Genomic DNA, 21,969 nt, shown 5'->3' with positions numbered 1-21,969 from the left:
TATTTGTAATGATTATAACACTTCATTTTATTTACTTGTTTATATGTTTGTATCTTCACACTAAATATAATATTCTTAGAGGTAGTGTTCAAGTCACTTAGCATAGTGCCTTGTCTGTTTCCTTATTTTCTCCCTTCCTTCTTTCTTTCCTTTATCCTACAATGTTGAGCAAAACCAAACACAATTCATGCCCTCATGAAGCTGAAAGTCTATGTAGTCAGAGCTCAATGAATGTGTGCTAATAAACAAGCGCATGAAGTGGTAGCTGTTGCAAGCTCATAGTTTTACCCCCTCTGGGAGCAAAGCCTGCCCCTCTCTCTGTAAGTGGAGAGTTTGAATATGTGGGTAGAAGATTTTTGACTTGAACACCATTTTGACTTGGGAATCATATGCTATTTAATATTAGTGGGCTTCCTTATTTTTAGAAAAGGAATGAGATTTGACCTGTTGGTTGACAAGATGTGACTTACTAAACAATTATTCTCTATCTTACGCTCTTTTGAGTGGTATACTTCAGAAGAATAATTTGACTTTGCATAGAGAAGTCTTTAACTGGTGAAACATCAGCCGAATTCCATCAGTGTGTGCTAGGACGCATAATCCAAGATATGCATTCTCAACAGGGTGTAAATTGTTCTTGGCCAGGAGAAAAAATTTGAGATATTACAGTGGTTTGCAATTATATTAATTCATTTCTGCACCGCGGTAAAGAAATACCTGAGACTGGGTAATTTATAAAGAAAAGAGGCTTAATTGGCTCACAGCTCTGCAGGCTGTAAAGGAAGCATAGCCACTTCTGCTTCTGGGGAGGCCTCAGGAAGCTTCCAATCATGGTGGAAGGCAAAGCGGGAGCCAGGTGTCTCACATGGCAGGAGCAGGAGAAAGAGAAACCAAGGGGGGAGGTGTTGCACACTTTTAAACAATCAGATCTCATGCTAACTCACTCACTATCACGAGAACAGGACCAAGAGAATGGTGCTAAATGATTCATGAGATATCCACTCTGATGTTCCAACTACCTCCCACCAGGCTTCACCTCCAACATTGGAGACTACAATTCAATATGAAATTTGATGAGGACACAGGTCCAGATGATATCAGTAGTCCTCCAAATGATCACAGTATGTAAGCAGATAAACAGTATATCTAAGATATTAAAATTTCATGGGATAACTATTAAGAAAAAGGTCTAAAAGTCCACAATAACTAAAAGAAGATTGAGAAACACTGATTCTAGATGTTTCTTATTTTGAAGGCATGAGACAAACCCATTTTGATCATGAGACCATTTTCTTCACTGTTTATTCTGGTGGGGAGGGAATTTATTCCACTGGGGGAAGGTCTGTTCCACTAAGTATCCTTATTGGAGAAGTTTTCTATGCTAGCAGAGACGTTCTGTAACCTTGACAATCAATGTAACAGCAAAATAGAGCTTATATCTCCTGCCTACTGCCTTTGACAAACACTCTGGGTAATTAGAGAGCAGTCAATCATCAACCACACCTCTCACTTTTAATTTAATGATCCTGTAATGTGCCATGAGGGAACACATTGTGAGGTGATATGTACTGGAAACAAAATGTTGTAAAGGAAGTGGAAATATAGCTGTCATTCCAGTTTCCAAGTTCCTAGCAAAAACTACTTGTTGAAACTGGAAGGACAGAAATGTCTGAAAATCAATTCACTACCGAAAGAAAATGCGCTGGGATGGTGATACCTGGACTTGCTTCACAGAAGAAATGTAAATGCAGATAACTTTTTTTTGGTGTAGTTTCATCATCTATGTTTTTCACAAGAACTAACCATTAGAAAATATAATATAAAAGAATTAAGCAAGTTATTGCATATAGAATGATAATGATCAGATTCCAGATACGAGTATCACTACACAGATTATGCACATTTATCATCATTCCTGGATGAGAAATAGGGAATAGGAGAGGACACAGATTAAAAACCAAAAAGCAAAAAGAAACGCAAAGTCCAAATTCTCAGTCCTTATTTCAATTCATGGGGTCCCTTAACATAATATTTTGTTTCCCATTTTACATCTTATTTTCCTGTATAAAATATTCTCAAGTTTAGTTACCTCAATTACATAAGCAAATGCACATTTTCTTTCCTTCCTTCTTCCCTTCCTTAAAAATGTATTGAATGTCCCACCACTTTACTGAAGACACCATGCTAGATTCAGATAATATAAATAGAGAAAGAATGTCCTATAAGGGACCAATTCATTAATTATGATAAAATTAAGTTGATTACTAAGAATATTTAAAAAAAAATTTTGGCTTGAATGAATGAATAATTTTTAGGTGTTATTTATTGAGTCATTCTGCTCTTTATTTTCATAACATTGTTCTAAAAGGACTTTTATTCTGGGCACAGAATAAGAGCCAATTTATAATACACGACATTCATCTTTTAAAAATTATTATAACACATTAGGGCCAGTAGGGGAATGCAAGTAGTTGGTGCAAGTCTTCATAGTGGTACTGGCCAGTAGGGGAGAGTTTGCCCAATAAAAAAATGACTATTGTGTCTCTAGATGTAATTTTTCCATCATTACCCCTTGATGTCACTTATATTTTTTGAAAACTGGTGAATACATAAAGTAAATATGTGTGTGGGGTGTTGGATGAAAGAAGACATTTAATCAGATCCAGAGAAGGTACATTTTTCAACTGTCTGATGTCTTGTGACCCAGTCTGGCAGTAGGATCCCAGAACAACAGAGCTAGGTCATACCCAAGACCTTTGGAAAGGGTGGAACAAGAACTCTTGGGCACGGTATAGAGTAGAGGTGAGCACTAGCCACCACAGGCAAGCAAGCCTGGAAGGTGCCATTGTCCAGTGCCTTGCTACAGTGGACAGGTGGCCCTCATTTGCAAAATTTAGCAAAAGTTTAATTATGATTCATGTCTTGATGGTTCTTGGAGTCCCCTGGACTCCATTTGTCATCCTAAGCCATTGGCTCATAGCCTGCCACATTTAATGATTTATGAAGTATTTGGCAATATTCAGTTTGTATCAAGGTTGCATTTGAAAACTTGTGAGGTAGAACCATGTAAAGTTACTGCTATGTAATCATTTTGACCCACAAAATGGCAATTTTGTATGCTTCAAGCTATTAGTTTGCTGGTCAATCCTTTGGAATTTAGGAAAGATATTTCCCCATATAAATAGATTTATGCTGATACAGCCATCAGGCCAAATCACAGTAGCATATTATCTCACAATATATCTGAAATTTTGCACATCTATACATAAAATATTAGAATGCAAACTGTTATAATGCCAGCATAATGAAAACAAGCAGAAGACAACACAATTTAATAAGAATCAGCTTTTATTATATTTTGTCAGTGCTTAAGGAAAAGCAGCGTTTTTAATTTTTAATTTTTTTCATACTCTTCTGCCAAGAATCCAGATTTTTATGGGAAAACAAGAAAGTCCATGGAACTAGTAAAGGAAACTTACAGGCATTCTGAAGACTTTTAAAGGACATTGACCCTGGTTAATTAAAAAATAGGTCTACATTTGCTATTGGCTTCACCACCATCCACTTGCTCCTCAACTCTTTGCATTCTGACTTCCATTTTCACACCTTGAGAAAACTGTTTCCTCAAAGGTCACTGTAAATTTCTGGTTGTCAAGGTCACAGCTTTTTGGTCCTTATCTCCTAAATCTCTTTGAAGCATTTTACAGCGTAGGGCACCCTGTCACCCTCTATGACAGAATCTGCTTTTTTGGCTTCTGGTATATGGCCTCATCCTTTTACTTCTTCTTCAGTGTCTCTCTCGGACCATTTCTAAAGAAGCTAGGGAAAAAGTTGAAAGAGAAAGAAAGAAACAGGTGAAAAATTATGAGTAACATTGTGTAAAGTGTAGTTGAGCTCTCAGTAGTGAAAGAAAGAACAGAATTGCATTTTGTGCATATTGAAGACAATAGAAAAAATACTTGGGGTTAATGGTTCTGTCTGCTAACTACCAAGAGCTTGATTGCTATCCAGAGAAGCTTCGAAGTAAGAGAAAAAAGTATGTAAGTAGTTATTTGAATATTAAATGACTGGTGGCTTCGCATAGTGAAAAAGAGCATGAAGACCAGAGGAAAACATATCCACAATCCCTTATATGCAACTCTAAAATCCAAAAACCTCTAAAAACTATTTGGTAGCAACACTTGACCTGAGCAGACATAATGCTCTTTATCATCTTCGTTTATTATGTGTAATGGTCTTTATTTATTGTACTAAATGAGACCATCATATTATTGAATGCAGAAATATTCAAGTGTTTGGTGATAGGATGCTATCCCAGATCCCACTGGGAGTAGATGAGTATACAGCATATGTACAACACTACCTTGCACTGCCTGAATTCTAATCCTAACACTACCATTTACTAAGTGAGTGGCCCCAGGTGAGCAAGGTTTCATAAAAGTGGAGAGAAGGCAATCCAGTGAAAAGAACTAGTTCCCATTTTATATCAATAGACATCTTTAGAAAGGAACTAATAGTTGTTCTATATGCCCAAAGAGTTATTGGGAGAATAGAATGCAATAATATTAAACCATAAAATTAGTAAAGAAAATGTGGTCTGTAAGTGAAATTTTTCTTTATTAAAATTGTTATTGAAATTATTCAACCTGAGGCCATAAAGAAGTAAGGAAAGGGTTTACTTAAGGGAAATACTTTGATATATGAATATGTAATTGTTCCTATGATGACTAAATATTTAGAAGTAGGATAACCTATCCATCTGGAAAAATGCAACCACATATTGATCTACTCTGCTAGGGAGTGTAGATAATGTATCTATCTATTTGAATTTTCAACACAAAGAAATTAAACAAGACACTGCAAAACTCTACTAGTATAGTTGCAAAAAACAAACTGCAGAGAGAGAGAGAGAGAGAGAGCATGTGCGAGAGAGATTGAAAAGCTAATTATACCAGTATTAACTTCCATCCAATCAGGTAATGATGACCATGTTTTAAAATGATTACTTTTTTTTTCTGACCATGACTATCATTGTACCAGTTGACATTTATTGAATCAACTGGCTTCCCAATCAATTCAGTTAAAAAAAGTTTATCTGATGGATGGACAAGCTATTTTGTTAAATTAACTAGTCAATATGGTAAATCTTTGTGGATTGGTCAAATTCTAATGCTACTTAGACTCTCTTGTACTGAGGATTGGTGCCTCTGACTTATCTGCCAGGTATGTGGGGGATGAGTCACCTGTTCTATTTCTTCATTGCTTGGGGCTCCTGCAAGCAAGAACTCAAAGGTCCTTGAGAAGACAGAGCCATAAGCCAGCAGGGGAACAATCTATTGCTCTGATAAGCCTTTTGGCTTTCATCTGGGACAATTCCAGGTGACGTAATGTGCTCTTGTGAGAGCTAAAGAAAATTTAAACCAATGAATATAAGAACTAAAATCTGCGTGCTCAAAAGTGGTAGAGGTTTGCCAAAGTTAATATCTCTGCCATCATTGCAAGAGCTATCAAGGCCCTTATTAAATTCCCATCACATATTATATTTATTTGCTAGATTATCATCTGCACAGCTATAAAGGGGGAATACCAAGGTTCATTTTAGTAGTGCAATGATTGCAGAAAGCCTCAGGTTACAGTTTTGAACACATTGCTTTGACACAGCACATTTCAATAGATCAGTAAACAAAACACAATTTACAAAACCTCCCCAAGGATTATGCTGGAGTCCTTTTGTGGGGAGAGAGGTGGGAAGTTGAGGGTGTTGTGGGATGTTAGAAATCAATGTACTTGACAGTTTTTTTTCATAGTTTCATAGTTCTTTTTATCTTTGTGCTAAGAATTCAAATAGATGCCTGATATATCTACCTATTCCCTTCTACCACCTTCCTGCGAGATCTATGTGTCTTACCAGAAGGATAGGTTATCTAACTTCCAAGGTTTAGTCATTGAGGATATGAATATTTATATGTAAAGTAAAATATTTTTCCTAAATAAGTCTTTTTTTTCCTGTAATTTGTGGACTCGAGTAGTTTCAATATTACTTTGTATAAATAACATAAAAATTGTGTTCACAGGTCTTATTTTATTCATTAATTCTTACTGTTTTTCATTATTTCATTTAACTCACTACAATTAGTAATACTTGCCTTATCCCTTTGGATGGAGATCCTATCTCTTAGATCTCCATCCAAAGGGATAAGGCAAGTATTACTAATTGCATTCAATGAAAGAAGAAACAGAGGCTAAGCGAATTTAAATATGTTGCCTGAAATCCTACAGCATTTAAAAATGTTCACAGGTTGTGTTATAGGATTCATAGTGATAGATTGTTTTTGTTTCTATTTGAAATTATGATTGTTCTATTTTTACCTTATGCCCATTTAAAACATACTTTGTCATTGACATGATTAGGATGCTCGTCCCTTCCAAATATCATGTTGAAATATGATCCTCAGTGTTGGAAGTGGGGCTTAGTAGGAGCTGTTTGGGTCATGGGGTCAGATCCCTCATGAATGGCTTGGTGCCTTCCCGCATGGTAATGAGTTCACGCAAGATGTGGTTATTTAAAAGAGCCTGGCACCTCTCCTCCTCCTCTTTCTTGCTCCCTCTCTTGCCATGTGACTCTCCTGCTCACCCTTCCCCTTCCACCATTTGGGTCGGGATCCAAAAAGCTTTTACTTCCTGAGATCCTGGCCAGAAGCAGATGCTGTTGCCGTGCTTGCACAGTCTGCAGAACCATGAGCCAACAAAACTTCTTTTCTTTATAAATTACCCCTCCTCAGGTATTCCTTTATAGACATACAAAATGGACTAAGGCAGTCATCAACTCCTCTTCCTGGAATAACTTGAAGATATCATCTTCACCATAACAGGTGTATACTCAATGGAGAATAAGAACTGGGATTGGAACATCTGCAAAACTTATGACTGAATAATGTGCAGTGTGGTCGCCAGAGTGAGTATTGATCCAAACCAAACACAGAACCATGGGAAATGGCATAGAGGGAAATCAGAATCTCAGACAATTTGGGTATATTTCACAACTGGACATTTTAAAATGCAGATTATAGTTGTGCTTTAGCATTTACGTAGCACTCTGGTCAATTGTTTGTTGGCTATTCCTGTGCTATACCTTGATTTAAGCCATTTGTTGTTTATGCTTTTCTTTTCTTTTTTTCTTTTCTTTCATTTTTTAAAAATTTGAGTCAGAGTTTTGCTCTGGTTGCCCAGGCTAGAGTGCAATGGTGCAATCTCAGCTCATTGCACCCGCTTCCCGGGTTCAAGTGATTCTCCTGCCTCAGCCTCCTGAGTAGCTGGGATTACAGGCACATGACACTATGCCTGGCTAATTTTTGTATTTTTAGTAGAGATGGGGTTTCACCACCTTGGCCAGGCTGGTCTTGAACTCCTGACCTCAGGTGATCCACCTGCCTCGGCCTGCCAAACTGCTGGGATTACAGGTATGAGCCACAGTGCCCAGCTATTTATGCTTTTCTTGTGAGTAACGTGGGGCATATTTCAGAGCCTCTGACAAAGACTATGTCTAGAACTACATCACTCCTTATCCTCCTGGTGTTGAGCCAGGTTTAAGTAGAGAAAGAAAGTCCTGACATATCATGTTAAAACAGAAAACCAGATCATATCATTCCTTTACTGAAACTTCTCCGTATCTCCTCATCTCTCCCAGGGTAGAAGCCAAAGTCTTTAAATGGTAACCAGACCCCACACAATCTTTTCTCAACCTCTGTGAACCCCCTACTATTTTTCATTATAAAAGTTGTCATACATAAAGAGAAGTTGGATGAATAGTACGATAAACACCCATATATCTACCAATTTGATCTAACAATTCAAAACTAACATTATGAAGGGCTTGGAGAGATTAGAGTCCTGGGAGGGTTGGGAATGAAAAGAGAGAGGACCTAACAGATCAGACTGTTGGAGATGGAATGCAAGGTGGGCTAGACTGCCTATTGAACTGAGTTGCTCACAAAGTGGGAGTGGGCATGGTGGAGGGGCGGGGGAACAGGCCACACTGGGCTGTGGTCAGGGATTATTCCCAGAGAAGCAGTTGAGTAGAGCCCTGGCAGCCCATGTCCTTGCCCTTGGTCAGGGCCACACTCAAACCCTCCCCAGCAGAGCATCTAGTCTACAAACCCTCCAGCGACGTAGATTACACAACATCCTTCAATAGTCTGCATCAATGTTTCAAACTGTGAAGTGATTCTCCCTGAAGACTAAACATGAGGTTTCACTGTGTTCTTTCAGTACATTTCGTCCTGTTCTTTTCTTGTGAGAAACAGCTATCTGGGCAATATCTCCTGTGTGTTGACGTCAACAAATTTCAAGGCAAAAGTACTCTGTCATTTTCATCTATTTTTTAAAATGATAATTATTTTCTTCTTTAATAACCTTACTAGTTCTTCTGAACCTTTACCACATCCCATGGAAAGAGGCAGGGGTTGCAATCGGAAACACACTGACAGATTAAACCCCAGTTCTCTTAGTGAATGACGTAGAGCTACTTACTAACCTTGCTGAGGATTTGAAAAATAACAACTTCCTGTAAGGTGGTTGTGAGCACTCAGTGAGGTAAGGTACATTTGTGCCCTAGACATAGTAAGTACTTGAAGTTTTAGTTATCCCCACTGTGTTGTTCTAGTCAGAGCTAATTACCTGGACTGATATTTTATGTTTTATTTATTTATTTCTGATTTCTTTTCTTTTCTTTTTTTTGAGATGGAGTCTCACTCTGTCACCCAGGCTGGAGTGCAGTGGTGCAATCTTAGCTCACTGCAACCTCCGCCTCCCAGGTTCAAGCAATTCTCGTGCCTCAGCCTCCCGAGTAGCTAGGATTACAGGTGTGTGCCACCATGCCCGGCTAATTTTTGTATTTTTAGTAGACAGGGTTTCACCATATTGGCCAGGCTGGTTTCGAACTCTTGACCTCAAGTGATCTGCCCACCTCAGCCTCCCAGAGTGCTGGGATTACAGGTGTGAGCCACCATGCCTGGCCTATTTCTGGTTTCTTCTACTTGTTATGGAGACCACAGCTTATACATGCATATACGTGTCCCAAAGGACTAGATATTTTGTGCTTGAATGCCTTGGGAGCTTTGCTACTAGGAATAGGTGATTTACTATTCTCCTTGGCCCCAACTGAGATGTGGAGAGGTGGAATCATGCACACATGTTAGTTCCTGAGAACACTATGTTCATAGCACTACATAGATCAGAGCTCCTCAATCTTGGTACTTGACATTTGGGGCCAAATAATTCTTGGTTGTGGGAGGCTGTCATGCATACTGTATAATGTTTAGTAGTATCCCTGGTCTCTACCAACTAGATGCAGTAGTACCCTGCCCTCAGTGTGACAACCAAACATGTCTCCTGGGAGACAAAATCACCCTGGTTGAGAACCACTGTTCTGTATCTCTGATACAGTGCTTTGAAGAGCACAAATTACTGCCATGCCAACTGAGGTTGTCATCTGTGAGTCTGTGATCTCTAATTACTCTCTATCCTGAATATTCTGACCCTACTGAAAAAAACATGGCCTGTTACCAAGGTAGAAGAGAGCACCAGTTGTCACCTTTCAGTGAAAATCAAGAAGAAAAATGCAGTATAAGAAATTCAAGGGCAAACTATGTTTGTAATTCATGCCAGTTTGAGGTCATCGTGGAACCAAAGATTTTTATGCTTCCTTATGCTTTAACTGTCCCTCTCTTTAATGCCTCTGATCAGAATTCTCTCAGAAAGCCCTTTCTGACTACAAAGATTCTGGGCCTGAGGACAGATTGCTAAGGTTCAAATCCGAGTCCCATTGATTTCCAGTTGTGTGACCTTGATTCTGTGCCATGGTTTCCTCATCTAAAAAATGGGAATGATGCTATTACTCACCTCATAGGGTTTTGTGAGGATTTAGTAAGGGAGCACATGTAAAGCAGTTAAACTGTTTGGCACATAATAAGCACTCAACAAAGTTTGGATATTATTATTGCGAGAAGTAGTAGTAGTCTCTATAATTCAGAGTCTCATCTCCGTCAGAAAGCCTGCCGGACTCCTTGAGCCCACTTTGACCTCTTATATCTCTGAAATCATAAAAGGTCTTACGATTTTATAGATCAAAGCTTATTCACATTATCTTTTATCTGGGCCATTTGAATAAAATGTCCCAATAGCAAAAGGATGTTTTAGCCATAAATTATGTGTTCTACATGATTTGCATTTTCTCATCCACCTCGTAAATTGAGTAAGTAGTTGTTAACACCATTTGGGGGGGGGTCTATATACCTGTACAAAATTGGATAGTGGTTTGGGGAACTCTCTCCTCTCTTATCAGAATTTCCTCCTCCTCGTCCTCTCTTATCTGGTTATTTCATATGTAGTCAGTAGGTAGAGACATCAGCATGATATTGGTACTAACGTGGAAGCTCCCCTGAAGACTGAGGCAAAATTCATAAAGATGATCTGGGAAGGTCAAAAAAGCTTTGGATGATACCAACTACCAAATCCAGTGAAAAGACTAAGCAGAGAAAGACACTCACTATGAGAGTTCCTCCAGGTATGTTCTCAAATTTCCAATTTTTATAATTGCTTCATGACTTCATCCTTGTAGAGGTTGCTCAGTCCTTGTCTGCCTTTCAACCAACGTTGAAAAACATTGCTAATCACTGAGATCTAAAAATAACATCTTGTAGCATGATGGCAATATCCAAATTTCAAGGCAACAGGGCCCCAATTCCTTTCTGTATTAAACCCAAATTAATATTATTAAGACCTACCACATTTTGACTGTCCCCAGAAAAGATGCAAGGCTTCCCTAGAATTTTCACTGTGTAATTTCTAGGCACTGAACATATTTTGCAGCCAAAGAACACTCCTGATGAGATTGAAGACAGGTTGGTGAATCTTAGGAGGGTCTTTGGTGGCAAAGAATGAAGTAGGAGTAAAGCTCTTGTACAACTTAGCTTCTAGTTTTTATATATTCATTGTGACATTACATCTATGGCATCATCAAAAACCAAGGGATTTTTATTTAAAACATGATAGACTATAAGACCTCAGAAAAGTTCTTATAATTGCAAGTGCATGTATTCATGTGGCATAAAAATTGAAGCCCTTGCCCTTTGACCTTTGACTTCCAGATTGGTCCTCTTTGCAGTTCAGATATTAAGCACCTGAAAATTTACAAAGTAACTTACCCATTCCCTATGTCTGTAATTTTTAGAAATGAGATGGTTCTATGACCTCTCATATCTTCTCCCACATCTCCCTCACTAATCACTTGCTTAGGTTCTATATACAGAGAAAACAAAGGAGTCCTTCAATCAAATAAACATTAGCATCCTTGGGCAGGGGACCAGTCTTACAGAATAATCTAGAGCAAAACGTCAAAGCCCCAATTAAGATCCCTTTTCTTACTATAGACCAGACCAGCAAGCTTCCCTCTGAGCCTCACCCTGGTCCTTCTACCTTTCCAGAGATCTGATGTCTCCAAAGTAGTTCCTAGCCTTGAAGCTTATAATTTCTCATGCACCACTGGTGTTAATAAGTTCTTATCTGGGAATATTGTGTGTCATAGAGGGGCACAAATGGAAAGAGAATTTGATACCTTGTAGAATAACTATCACATATTCTGCCATGCCATTCTGTCTTTACAATCATTATTTTTTTCTCTCTCAGGACTTTAGGCATATTATTTTTGTGATGTCCTAATGTGATAACTTGTTAACAGGTGTGGCATGTCTGAGAACTCCAAGTCATAATCATCTTATCCTAATTCTCTTGATACATTGTTTGGGAAAAAATGCATCCAAATATGGCTGCCAAAACAGCTTCTTGGTTTAGCCAGCATTCTGGCCTCTTTGCATGTGTCTGTGACTACTTGGCTATCTCATCTTTGCTGAAGTTAATGGCTGGTTATTAGGACCACACTTAATAAATGGCAGCTCCTCAAGGAATGGCATGGACTCTTGATAGCATTCTAACCTCTTGAGTTCAGAGCCCTCCAGATTGTGGAATAAATTAGCAATGCTAGAATTACCAGCCCTATGTTTTGCTGACCCACTTTAAAGAGTGTTTACATCTCCTGAATCTTGATCTACAATACTTATTTTTGTAGGCCATTTTATATTTATATCCTAGAATGCTATTATTTTATGGAATATTCCACTTTGATATCCCAATTAGAACAATATCCTACATCTCACCATCTAGGGATTCTGATAACTGCAGCTATGGGAAAATCAGTGCTAGCTTATGGCCACAGATGGGCCAGCATTGGGTAGGAGTGAAGAATTAATGTCATATTAAAATAAAAAGTAGAAGAATAAATTTCAGCATACATTTTTATAAAATAAAAATTATTAATGAAACCAACTGGAGGGATTTCCATTGCTGTTACCTCATTCCTTGACACCTACTTTCAGTCATCAATGAGCTTTGGCATCACGGTAGTTGCAACGTAAATATGGTTCTTTTCATACAATGCTGGAGTGTCTTCATTTCTCTTGTTGCCTAAAACATTAATTGTGGGCTGAGATATCTGGCTCAGGGAAAAGACTAACCAGTGTTCAACACTTGGCTTGGCTACTTAGTAAATAATAGCATGACCTTGGGAGAAGCAGCAGCTTGACTGAGGTAAATTTCATTTATGCCCTCCCCACACCCCCCCGCCTTTTTTTTTGAGATGAAGTCTCGCTCTGTCACCCAGGCTGGAGTGCAGTGGCGCGATCTTGGCTCACTGCAACCTCCACCTCCCGGGTACAAGCAATTCTTCTGCCTCAGCCTCCTGAGTAGCTGGAACTACGGGCGTGCACTACCATGCCTGGCTAATTTTTGTATGTTTAGTAGAGAAAGGGTTTCACCATATTGTCCAGGCTGGTCTCAAACTCCTGATCTCAGGTGATCCACCCACCTCAGCCTCCCAAAGTGCTGGAATTACAAGCCTGAGCCACCGCCTGGGCCTTTCATTTTCTTCATCTATAAGAAGGTAGTAACAATGCCGTTTTTACAGGGTCATTTGGTAGATTCAGTGACAACACATGTAAGGCATTTAGCCCAATGCCTGACTTATAGTAATCATGCTGTTTTTCTCTCCCATCTTTTACCATAGTAACTTGAATCATAGCTTCCAAATCTCATTTTGTTCTAGAAAATTTTTCCACCTTTTTTTCAGTTGATGCTAATCTCTATCCATCACATTCTGTGGATGGGCAAAAAAAAAAAATGAAGTATGCCATATGAAAATGAATTATGCTACACACAGGGTAGACAACTGAGCTTCTTTCCCTCTTCTTCCTCCTTACTACTGAGTTGCTGAACAATGTCTGTATTCAATAAATATTTATTGTGTGTATCTATTATGCACCAGCCACTTTTCTAAGCAGCTGAAGATACAGCAGTGAACAAAATAGAGAAAAGTTCCTGCCCTCTTGGAGCATATATTTTAGTGGAGAGAGACAGATAATAAAGGAATACATTAGTAAAACATGTCATTATCAGTACAGTGTAGCAGATGGTGGTGTCATGAAAAAAATATAGAATGGATGTGGTATAAATAGTGCCACTATATGTGTATGTTGTGGTGATAGGGAGGATAAATTTTAATTAGGTGATTGGGTAGCTTGAGCTCTACTCCTTGACTCATTAAAAAAGAGAATCATAATATTTAAAAAGCAATTCAAGTCATCAGATTGGCAGGAGGCAAAAACAGTGTTTAGTAAAATTGGGACTTTATATCCTTGACCAGCATTCCTGGGACCACTGCTGGATTTAGTAAAGCTGGCTCTATTGAGTTATTGTTCCGTTAGTTCTCTGTGAGGTCTCTTCTTCCAACTTAATAGAAGGGACTCTATGAGTGAATAGGAAGGTTGAGGTTGGAGTCTGTAACTAGCTTTGACCAAGCCCCACTGATGGCTCAGACCAGACAAATCCCTTAGAAGATGAGGAGGGAGGAATACAATGAGGTCTCGAAGATGAGCCTACTAGACCTCAAGAAGACAACTACTGTTGAACATTTCCAGTTGGATCAGAAAACATGACTCTTATACACAATCCATAGACTGAGGTGGAGGCCAAGAAAATAAAGGTGTATTTTAAGATATTTAGAGTCAATTAGGAAGCACTGACCAAAGTATAAAATTCTTCGGTCACCCTCAGACTCTAGCTGAGATGCCAGAGCTGGTTCCACAATAAGTCTTCTATGCCTTAAATGCCCACCAATGTTGCAGCCTTGACCTGGATTGGGTCTAAGCCCTTGACTTTGACTATCTGTCATGTCAGCTGACTTTCCTGAACTGGCACCTTGTCTCAATTTAACCACCCTATGCTTCTGAGATGTTTCTACTTTACCATAAACCAGTGAGGACTACGATGCTCTGGCCAAGATCCTGAAACTCCTGTTTCTCTTTCCTGTTCATTCCACAGATGGCTTTTTTTTTTTTTTTAGTCCTGGAATACATGTGCAGAACGTGCAGCTTTGTTACATAGATATACATGTTCCATGGTGGTTTGCTGCACCTATCAACCCATTACCTAGGTTTTAAGGCCCGCATGCATTACGTATTTGTCCTAATGCTCTCCCTCCCCTTACCCCCCTACCTCCCGACAGGCCCCAGAGTGTGATACTCCCCTCCCTGTGTCCATGTGTTCTCATTGTTCAACACCCACTTGTGAGTGAGAACATGTGGTGTTTTTTGTTTGTTTGTTTTGTTTTGTTTTTGTTCCTGTGTTAGTTTTCTGAGAATGATGGCTTCCAGCTTCATACATGTCCCTGCAAAGGACATGAACTCATTCTTTTTAATAGCTGCATAGTATTCCATGGTATATATGTGCCACATTTTCTTTATCCATTCTATCATTGATGGGAATTTGGGTTGGTTCCAGGTCTTTGCTATTGTGAATAGTGCTGCAATAAACATACATGTGCATGTGTCTTTATAGTAGAATGATTTATAATCCTTTGGGTATATACCCAGTAATGGGATTGCTGGGTCAAATGGTATTTCTGGTTCTAGATCCTTGAGGAATTGCCACAGTGTCTTTCACAATGGTTGAACTAATTTACACTCCCACCAACAGTGTAAAAGCATTCCTATTTCTCCACAGCCTTGCCAGCACCTGTTGTTTCCTGACTTTTTAATGATCGCCATTCTAACTGGTGTGAAATGGTATCGTATTGTGGTTTTGATTTGCATTTCTCTAATGACCAGTGATGATGAGCTTTTTTTCATATGTTTGTTGGCCACATAAATGTCTTCTTTTGAGAAGTGTCTGTTCATATCCTTTGCCCACTTTTTGATGGGGTTGTTTGTTTTTTCTTATAAATTTGTTTAAGCTCCTTGTAGATTCTGGATATTAGACCTTTGTCAGATGGATAGATTGAAAAATTTTCTCCCATTCTGTAGATTGCCTGTTCACTCTGAGGATGGTTTCTTTTGCTGTGCAGAAGCTCTTTAATTAGTTCTCATTTGTTGAGCTGGGCGTGGTGGCTCACACTTGTAATCCCAGCACTTTGGTAGGCTGAGGCGGGTGGATCACCTGAGGTCAGGAGTTTGAGACCAGCCTGGCCAACATAGTGAAACCCCATCTCTACTAAAATCATACAAAAATTAGCTGGGCGTGGTGGTGGACACCTGTAATCCCAGCTACTAGGGAGGCTGAGGCATTAGAATCGCTTGAACCTGGGAGGCGGAGGTTGCAGTGAGTCGAGATCGTGTCATTGGACTTCAGCCTGGACTTCATTCACTTCAACAAGAGTGAAACTCCATCTCAAAAAGAAAAAAAAAAATTGATCCCATTTGTCAATTTTGGCTTTTGTTGCAATTGCTTTTGGTGTTTTAGTCATGAAATATTTTGCCATGCCTAAGTCCTGAATGGTGTTGCCTAGGTTTTCTTCTAGGGTTTTTATGGTTTTGGGTTTTACATTTAAGTCTTTAATCCATCTTGAGTTAATTTTTGTAAAAGGTGTAAGGAAGGGGTCGGCTTTCTGTTTTCTGCATATGGCTAGTCAGTTTTCCCAGCACCATTTATTAAGTAGGGAATCCTTTCCCCACTGCTTGTTTTTATCAGGTTTGTCAAAGATTAGATGGTTGTAGATGTGTGGTTTTATTTCTGAGGTCTCTGTTCACAGATGGCTCTTCTAAGGAGAGTTGTTTCAAGTAACTTTCCCCCCCTCTTTATCCTTCCAATTTCCCTCCTGAGGTCTAGATTTCAATAATTTTCAGTACACTGGGATTTTGAAGATGTAAGATCTTTTCTTTTTAGTTTAGCTGAGAGACAATATTTGACTAACCATCTCTAGCTGAGAATTCTCAAATTTGTATCTCCATCCTTGACCTCTCTGCCAAACTCCAGATTTGCCTTCTCAACATCTACACTTGGGTTGCCAATAGATATAAACTTAACTAAACTTCCAGTCTTCCCTTTAAGCCTATTTTACCAGCAACCTGCTTCTAGTTGTTCAATCCAAAAATCCTGGAGTGTCTTTTACTCTTTCTTTTATAGCCTACATCCAATTCACCAGCAAATCTCGTTTGCTCTACTTTTAAAATGTATTAAAAATCCAATCACGTCTCATCAACTCTACTGTTACCAGCAAGCCACCATTATATTTCATTTGGATTATTGCGATAGCTCCCTCAGTGGTCTTTCTGCCTGTAGTCTTGCCCCATATGTGGTTTGTTTTTCGTATAGTGGCCAGAGGGATTCCTTTTTTTTTTTTTTTTGAGGCAGGGTCTCACTCCTGTCACCCAGGCTGCAGTTCCATGGTGTGATCATGGCTCGCTGCAGCCTCAACTTCCTGGTTTCACATGATCCTACCACCTCAGCCTCCCAAGTAGCTGGGACTACAGGCACATACCACCACACCTGGCTAATTTTTTGTAGTTTTAGTAGAGATGGGGTTTTGCCATGTTGCCCAGGCTGGTCTTGAACTCTTGGGTTCAAGAGACCCTCCCGCCGTGGCCTCCCAAAGTGTTGGGATTACAGGTGTGAGCCACTGTGCCTGGCCCAGGATTTCTTTTAAATGTAAGTGGTACTGTGTAACTCTTCTGTTCAAATTCTACCATGCATCCCATCTCACTTAGGATAAATGCTCATGTTTTGCTTCTAAAGCCTTAGATGTAAATTTATACTAGTGATTTCCTTGCTCTAGTGCTCCCTGATATTTTGTACAGTGTAGGTATCAAAATAAATTAGGGTTACTGTGGCAAACATTGTACTATCGTAAATTCAGGCCAGTAACAATCAGTATAACCTTCTTGGAATCCAATGTTTATTCTTACAGATTTGAACTCTGTCTATTGAAACTATTGATCAATTTGGTTAATGAAGATTATCTTTGCTGTATCTTTAGTGTTTGAAATGTTTGTTTTCTGGTGCCATAAAGAAATAGTATTTGAACATAGATTTAATTTTTTTAGTAAGGCTATTTTTATACTTTCTGTAGAAAGGGTCCACTTGCCAGTAGTTTTGTTATGAGAGTATACCGAACAAAGGAGATAGGGTTATAAATAACTTGACGCGTCTACCCTACTGTTGTGTCTGGTTTTTATTGGCTGGAACGGGACCTCACATTTTGTGTTTGTCTTGATTGGCTAGCAACTTAGAACTTTTTCGAAGAGGCAAAGGCAGAGGAGAACAAAGGAAGGAGGAAGTAACTTGTGGAATGTTGAGAAAGGTAAAAACCCCTTCAAATAAGGAACAGGAACAGGCTATGACCTAATGCTTGTTTGGAGCAGTATTAAGGATGCCAGGGCAAATATTTAGGTTAAATTGTGGGGGCTGAGAGCATAAAGTACATTGATTTTTTTTTATTATGGCTAGCAGATATTTAAGAATGTTAACACAGGTTTTTGAATGAATTTTGCTTCTAAGAGAAGTTATTATTTATTCCTAATTAGACAGGGAGGAAAGTCTTTGAAGAGGAACCTCTACTTTACTTTTTACATTTAGGAAAAAAGGGACTGCTATGCAACTAAAAATGTAAACAGGAAAGAGCTTTAGCTTTTGTTTCGGGCTGAAAGGCCAACTTGTTATTTATTTTCTGTAAAGCACTTATAAATTCACTTTGTGTGATAAACATGTGGTCAAAATCAATTGTACTGAATGTAAATAGTTCTTGACCATGCAAAGTTTTGAATTTCTCTGTGCGTTGTATTCCTGATACCCTTCCTTGTTCTGTCAGCAGTATTAATCAATAAGAAATTGAACAAAACATCCTTTCTTTTCTGATGTTTACCGAAGTTATCCACCCAACTTGGGGAACTGGAAGAGGTTTCTCCTATAGCTATTTGGCAACCTCACCATTTGTGACTCAGTTGGAAGGATATAAAAAGTTGAACAGTAAGGGAAATATGGATTTCAAAGTCTATGTACTTTGCTCTAGCAGAATAAAGACCCACCCTCAGATTTCAGCCTATGAAAAGGGAGATTTCTAGTTGAACTCCATGGTTATCTAGTTTCCATTTAGGTTTTAGCAGATAGCAGATCAGAAACAGGGAGGGGACTTGTGGAGGGCAGGGCTACTAAAAGTTGATACTGTGACTGTGAACTCAGAATGTGCAGAAACAGCAGAATTAATAGCAATAAAGCTGTTGAGCCATTTAATGTAAAGCCTTGAAGACATTGTGACATTATAGCTTAGCCAGTAAATATTATTTAAGATGATGACACTGAGTCATCTGAAAAATAACCCTAAAATAATGTCCAGGCAACATCCCGATCAGGATGGAATATATTGAAGAAAAATTTCTACCTAAAATGGTTTAAAAATGTACAACTGGTGTAATCAAAGCAGTACATTTTAATTTTGCTTATGCGGGCCTGCCTCTTCTCAGAATATGACAGATTGATGAGGACTTATTAGACATACATGAAATTAGCAGATAACTGAACCCATGACTCTGTGGAGAGAAAAGGTCTCTTAAGACATCTGGGATCAAAATGCAGCCCCATTGCCTATCAGTTGTGGAAGTTTGAATTAATCATAGGAACATTTGGTTTCCTTAATTATAAAATGGATATCACTATTTCTACCTGTAAAGTTGTTGTGAAGAGTTTATGTACCAGACCAGGTACAAATCATATGCAATCAACAGATACAACATCTGTAAATATTGAGAGGGAGTCATTTACCTTTATGACTTTCCCCTTCTTCCTCAAGATAGCGTGACAGACTCAAGTTTTCTCTTCTCTGTATGTAGGAAGTTTTATACCAGGACCTGACCATGATTGGGTGATGAAAGCACGCTGAGAGGTTCTCCATGGCTGGGCTCACGTAGACTGCTGGCTGACTCCCCTTTCCTTTCATGTATGACTACTCATCCCATTGGTGAGCTCCTCCATCCTGCTGTTTCAGCACAGACTAGCAGAATTCTCCTACAATGCAGGATCCTACAGTCCAAATAGACCTTTGAGTCAAACGCCCAGCCAATCTCTGTCTGCTGCAGTGTCTTTGAAAGATAACCTTGCAGATGGCTTGATTAAACAGTCCAGTGTGGAAGTTCCCTAATTATTACACAGCTTGTTTCATTTTCGGTGGCTTTTATTACTAGGCTTACAGCATCACTCTCTGTGTTCTTATGTATTAATTCATGTAATATGACATCCCTATGAAATGGATATAAAACTATCATTGGCTTTGAAATAAATTAGGTGCAGGGACGATATTACCTGCCTAAAGTCACACAGCTAACAAGTGGCAGAGTAAATCCACCATGCTAAGTCTTCTTCTAAATGACAGTACCATGATAGAGGAAAGCTGTCTACCCTGTCTTCTCTTCCATATCTAAACCATTCTCCAAATTATATTATTTTAGATCCATCTGCTCTCTTATTTATTTTCCTCTGGATACTCTCTTGTGTGTCTCTAAAATTGTGGTTCACAGAAATGAATGTGATAGTCTAGATTATTTTGTATCTAATACTTATATTAACAAAGTCTAATATAGTATAAGATGTACTTATAGGCCCATTACTTTTTGCTGGGCCTCCTAGTTGGATCTCGAAGCTCATACTAAGCTTTTATTCAACCAGCTAGACTGGGCTGCTACAGTAGTTCACTAACTAGTCTCCCTGCTTCCATCCTTGCCCCTTTAGTGTCTGTTCTCTAAGCAGCAGCCAAAGTGACCCTGCTAAAGCTTCTACTGGATCACTTCTCTGCTTGAAGCCTTCCAGTGTCTTCCCATGTTGCTGAGAGTAAAGCTAAAGTTTCACAGTTAATTGTTTTTAAGACTCTCCTGGTGCGACCCTAGCTTCTTCCTGGACTTCACCTCCTGCCACTTTGCCCTGCACACTGAGCTCCAGTCACAAAGATCTCTGATGTTCTTGAAATCTGCCTGCATCCTTTACACTTGCTGCTCCCTCTGTCTAGGAAAACTTCTTCACCCAGAGATCCGCACAGCTTTCATCACTTCTCTCAGGTCTCTGCTCAAATGTCATCTTCTCAGAGAGGCCCCCCTTGTAGAAAATCCCTCTCCCCACCCCATGATTCTCTATCCTCCATTTCTTACTTATAATAAGTCATGTCATTTATCACTAACTATTTTTGTCTTCCCTCTATTCTCACCTCATATAATACAATATTTATTAGCTTGTGTTCAATATCTAGAATAGTGTTTGGCATATAGTAGGTAGTCAATAAACAATTATTGAAGCAAGATTCTTGTTGTTTTGGACATGAATTGTTGTTTATCAGAGGACTGCCTAATCCTGTACTGTGTGATTGTTTCAGGGGACATTTGGATCTAGTCATGGCATTTTACGTTTTGTTAAATCCCTTATTGAAAAGGAAGATACACTATGTCTTTGGATATATTTTTTTACTATTATATTCTATCAGAGAGGAGATAGGGCAGGCAGCATCTGACTTATTCCTAGTGAATTCCTAATGGACCAGAGATATATTTTTCCAAGTGCAAACCACATTCTAAAAATTTTACTTTATAGCTTTACTAGGTGTTAAGGTCAAACTTCCCTTTACCATTATGATATCCACCCCCTCCCCCAATCTTTTTGAAACATAGAACATCTTTCCTGCGTCTTTGGTCTTCTAATTTTTTCTGATTCTCCATTTTTTTCTCAAAGACAATACTTTCCTTTAGGCCAATTGTCTTTCTGGGTCTCATCCCCTGGGTCTTCAGTGAATTCTTTCCATTCTCGGAATGGGCTCAGAGAGAATGCTTCTGGGGAACTATCAGAACATTGACATCTTCTCAAAAAAGTGTGAACAAAAATTCCAGTAATTCAGTCTGCTTGCAGTTGGCCATTCTGGGCTAGTTTTTCTACAGAATCACTGTAGACAATTCTCCCTTTTCCCTTGCTTCTCAAAGTTTCTTGGCTTCTAGCATTTTCCTGCCTCATTGCTATCCCAGGCTCCTTGTTCATTTATTCTTAGTTTTCAGATTTTATATCTTGCTTTCTCCGTTTCAGTTTGATCAAGTTAATCGTATTTTCTGCCTCAGTGAATTGAATTTGGACTACTCCCATTTTTTCCACTAAATCCACGTGTTTCATTCAGGAACTTACCTGTGTAGACATTTATTTCCGCTTTTATTACAGTCACATTTCAACTTTTTGTTCAGATACTCGTGTGCTGTCCTCTTTCTTTTCTGTTTTTTCTCCTAATATGTGCAAGAAGTGAGTGGATCTAGGCTTCCTGGAATGTGGGAGGAGCCTTTCTGAAATTTCTGCACTGATTTTTTTTTACCCTCATCTCACTTTCATTTAAAATTCTTTATTATTATTACTTATATTTGTGAACTGCTTTATTTCTTAAAAGGAGAGTATATTTTGATTCACATCAAGGGAAGTAAGAGTCCACCTCTTTTTGATGCAGCATAACTAAATCTATCATCTTCACTGAGGCACAAGGCCCTCTGTCACACTTTATCTATGCCTCCATTATTGCTTTTAGACTGTTGACCACAACTTCATTAAGAGCCTATACTGTAGAATCAGAGTACA

General features: G+C 38.8%; 1 long non-coding RNA gene across 1 annotated transcript; it reads right to left on the bottom strand.

Moving 5' to 3' along the window:
- Positions 1-3,330: 3,330 nt before the first annotated feature.
- LOC112615417 lies at positions 3,331-21,629 on the bottom strand. Its single transcript, XR_003117353.1, has 2 exons — positions 21,532-21,629; positions 3,331-3,819 (listed from the first exon to the last, which is right to left on the bottom strand). It is a non-coding gene; the product is annotated as an uncharacterized LOC112615417 (long non-coding RNA).
- Positions 21,630-21,969: the final 340 nt, after the last annotated feature.

The sequence above is a fragment of the Theropithecus gelada genome, chromosome X (assembly GCF_003255815.1).
Source record: "Theropithecus gelada isolate Dixy chromosome X, Tgel_1.0, whole genome shotgun sequence".
Taxonomy (NCBI): Eukaryota; Metazoa; Chordata; class Mammalia; order Primates; family Cercopithecidae; genus Theropithecus; species Theropithecus gelada.
Note: the sequence above shows the minus strand (reverse complement) of the source record. Positions and strands in the feature narration are given on the sequence as shown.